Source organism: Mandrillus leucophaeus, unplaced genomic scaffold (assembly GCF_000951045.1).
Source record: "Mandrillus leucophaeus isolate KB7577 unplaced genomic scaffold, Mleu.le_1.0 Scaffold456, whole genome shotgun sequence".
Taxonomy (NCBI): domain Eukaryota; kingdom Metazoa; phylum Chordata; class Mammalia; order Primates; family Cercopithecidae; genus Mandrillus; species Mandrillus leucophaeus.
Genome location: NW_012104876.1, coordinates 685,763 through 689,863, shown reverse-complemented (window position 1 = coordinate 689,863; position 4,101 = coordinate 685,763). Strand labels below are relative to the sequence as shown.

Here is a 4,101-nt window from a genome sequence, read left to right as displayed (position 1 = left end):
TGTTCCCACAAAGAACTTTGCTAGAGTAATGGATATTGGTACTGAACTCAACTGAAAAGAGGTATTCTTTATTTTTAAAAAATATTTTTCATACACGGTATCACTCTGTCCCCCAGGCTGGAGTGCTGGAGTGCAATGGTGTGATTTTGGTCACTGCAACCTCCGCCTCCCAGATTCTAATGATTCTCTTGCCTCAAAAAGATGTATTCTAAAAAATTGATTGCTATTCTCATAGTACTACTCAGGCAGAGGTTATTTGAATCACCACAATAAAGAATCACATTTATTGGAAAGCAAACATTATTATTACACCAAAATTTCTGCACTCCCAGTAATGGTTCCTCCAACTACATATTTCCAATGAGCTCTAAACTGTACTCCCATTGTGGATATGCTCTGGATTATTGGCCGAGTACAAGTGAGATCATCCTCATTAGTAATTTTTGATAATAACAAAGTTAAAGTAATTAGTATGCATTCAGGTACTCAAGTTCTAACTTTAACACAAAAATGTTTTATTAACTGGCTTGATTGAAAGAATGACATAAAAAAGAAAAATATCTAATTAACAGATGAACAGAAATCTGGCACCTACAGATTACTAGCAACCACAAAAGACAGATATAGTGTCACTACTAACATTGGGAGGCAGATTTTCTCCAGTATGGGTGGATAAACGAAGGTGGATGCCTGTTATTTATAGAAATTTAGCTGACTGTTATATAACTATTTAGACCAGTAGAAAAAATGGCCCATAGGATGGATTTTTCCTTAAGGCTTAAAACACTAAAGTTGGCTGGACATGGTGGCTTACACCTGTAATGCCAGCCCTTTAGGAGGCCAAGGCAGGTGGATCGCTTGAGCCCAGGAGTTTAAGACCAACCTGGGCAACACAGCGAGGCCTCATGCCCTACAAAAATATAAAAATTAGCTGGGTGTTGTGGTGTGTGCCTATAGTCCCAGCTACTTGGGAGGTTGAGGTGGGGGAATTGCTTGAACCCAGGAGTTTGAGGTTTCAGTGAGCTATGATCATGCCACTGCACTCCAGCCTGGGCGACAGAGTGAGACCTTGTCTCAAAAAACAAAACAAACAAACAAAAACAAAAAAAGAAAACACGAACAAAAAACCAAAAACCAAACACAAAGCAAATTAAAGTTGTGCACATTAAACACTAGAAGTTCAGTCCGTACTCTAAAATCAGTGTCTTGTAAGACTTTTAACTAGATGATGGCCATGGATTTCTTTCTACTTCTCATCTTAAAACAAAGTTATTTAGGAAGATGGAGCAATCACTGAATGGCCTAAATTACCATGTAAATGTGATGTTACTCATGTAATTGATGGAAACTCAGGAGAAATTTATTGGGGCATCAAAGAAAAACTCTTAATTAAAAACTGAAATTAGCATGGTTCTGAGTTAAGCTACTCTATAGGCTTGGATTGGGCAAGACTTCATGAGGAACTACAAAATATTGCTCCATAGTTAATTATTTGAAAGTGCAAGCAATAAAGAAATCACAACAATTTGTAAAATTAATGTATGAATGAAACTTTTTTTGTTGCTAATTAAGACTTCGGGCTTCTGCCATCTTTTCAGCCTCAGCTGGATAGGCACAGAGACACTTCTGAAAGGAACATAATGGTGGCTGCCCAAGGAGAGCCCCAAGTCCAGTTCAAATTGGTATTGGTTGGCGATGGTGGTACTGGAAAAACTGCATTCATGAAATGTCATTTGACCAGTGAATTTGAGAAGTGTGTAGCCACCTTAGGTGTTGAGGTTTATCACCTTGTGTTCCACACCAACAGAGGATCTATTAAGTTCACTGTATGAGATACAGCTGGCCAGGAGAAATTTGGTATACTGAGAAATGGCTATTATATTCAAGCCCAGTGTGCCATTATAACATTTGAGGTAACATCCTGAATTATTTACAAGAATGTGCCTAACTGGCATAGAGATCTGGTATGAATATGTGAAAACATCCTCATGTTGTATGGCAACAAAATGGATATTAAAGATGGGAAACTGAAGGAAACATCTATTGTCTTCTACTGAGTAAAGAATCTTCAGTATTATGACATTTCTGTCATAAATGCCAAAAAGTATAACTTTAAAAAGCCCTTCCTCTGTCTTGCTAGACAGCTCACTGGAGACCCTAACTTGGAATTTGTTGCCATGCCTGCTCGTGCCTCACCAGAGGTTGTCATGGACCCAACTTTGGCAGTGTAGTATGAACATACTCTAAATCAGAGGTTGCTTGGACAACTGCTCCCCCAGATGAGGATGATGACCTGTGAGAATGAAGCTGGAGCCCAGTGTCAAAAGTCTACCATTATAGGCAGCTGTTCTGTGATGTCAAGTGGTACACTGTGTGTGCCACTTTATTATCTAGCTAAGGGCAACATGTGCTCCATCTGTGGGATGCTGAAGGAGATGAATGGGCTTTGGAGTGAATGTGACAGTTTAAAAAATACCTTCATTGTTTGGACCTGCATATTTAGCTGTTTGGGAATGCAACTGATTTCTTCTTGAGTTTCAAATGTAAGACTGCTACTGTCACATCACAATATTCAGTTGTGCCTAACTGGCATAGAGATTTCGTATGAGTATGTGAAACATCCTTATGTTGTTCAGTGGGGAAATTTTGTTTGTTACTGTCATTGCCATTCCTTTTTGTTTAGAATCAGAATAAAAGTGTATTTCAAATATCTTTTAAAAATCTAATTTAACTATTCAGCATTAGTATAATATATTCAAAGGTTTTTTCCCCAAGGCAGATAAAAATTTCTAAAAATTTCACTTTCTACAAATTTAGTAATTCTGATGTTCTATCATGCTTCTAATAATTGCTTTGCTTTGCATTTTACTACAGATTTGCTGATTTTAGAGGGCTACAGCTGCCCAGAGAAAGGGGAAAAAACCACAATAAAGATAACAAAAAAAAATTTCACGTTACTATTTTATAGTAATACAGGCAGGAGATTGTAAGGACAGATACAAATTAACAATAAGAGGCTTAGTTACCCCAGTTGAAAATAAGGCATTAGATTTCTCTCCCCTCCTTTTTTCCAGAACATTTATTTGAGAAAACTTATAATTGTAAGCACTTTCTCCTCTCTTTTAAATGTGCATAAGTCCTTTTGCAGACTAAATAGGTCTTTTGCCATCTTTGTGACCCACAAATATCTTTCTCAAGAATGGACCTAAGAGTCATCTCTTTGAAATGTAAACATCAAGGGAGAAAGCATCCTCATTTCCCAGTTCTGGTGGGAGGGTAGCAGCCTAACTTTGGTCGCCATCTTACTCCAAGTGTCAGAATCACTTCCTGTCATAAAGATATGAGAATTTTATTTTTCCCCTGGATAAAGCCAATTAGCTAACACAATGGTAATGGTAACCTGGTGTCTTAGTCTGTTTGTGCTATTATAATGAAATACCACAGACTAGGTAATTTATAAACAACAGAGATTTATTTCTCATGGTTCCAGAATCTGGAAGGTCCAAGATGAAGGAATGGACAGATTTGGTGTCCGGTTGTTACTGGAAATGAGTCCTGATCCAGACCCCAAGAGAGGGTTCTTGGATCTTGTGCAAGAAAGAATTCGAGGCAAGTCCATAGAGCAAAGTGAAAGCAAGTTTATGAAGAAAGTAAAGGAATAAAAGAATGGCTACTCCATAGGCAGGGCAGCCCCGAGGGCACTGCCCATTTTTATGGTTATTTCTTGATTATATGCTAAACAAGGGGTAAATTATTCGTGCCTCCCCTTTTAGACCTTAGAGGGTAACTTCCTGATGTTGCTTTGGCATTTGTAAACTGTCATGGTGTTGGTGGGTGTGTAGCAGTGAGGATGACCGGAGGTCAGTTTCATTGCCATCTTGGTTGTGGTGGGTTTTAGCCAGCTTCTTTACTGCAAACTGTTTTATCGGGAAGGTCTTTATGACCTGTATCTTGTGCCAACCTCTTATCTCATCCTGTGGCTAAGAATGCCTTAACCTCTTGGGAATGCAGCCCAGTAGGTCTCAGCCTTATTTTACCCAGCTCCTATTCAAGATGGAGTTGCTCTGGTTCAAACGCCTCTGATGTGGGTGAGGGCTTGAT

At 38.7% G+C, this 4,101-nt stretch overlaps 1 pseudogene; it reads left to right on the top strand.

The window, feature by feature from the left end:
* The first annotated feature begins 1,640 nt into the window (after nucleotides 1-1,640).
* LOC105549772 lies at nucleotides 1,641-2,299 on the top strand (annotated as a pseudogene).
* Nucleotides 2,300-4,101: the final 1,802 nt, after the last annotated feature.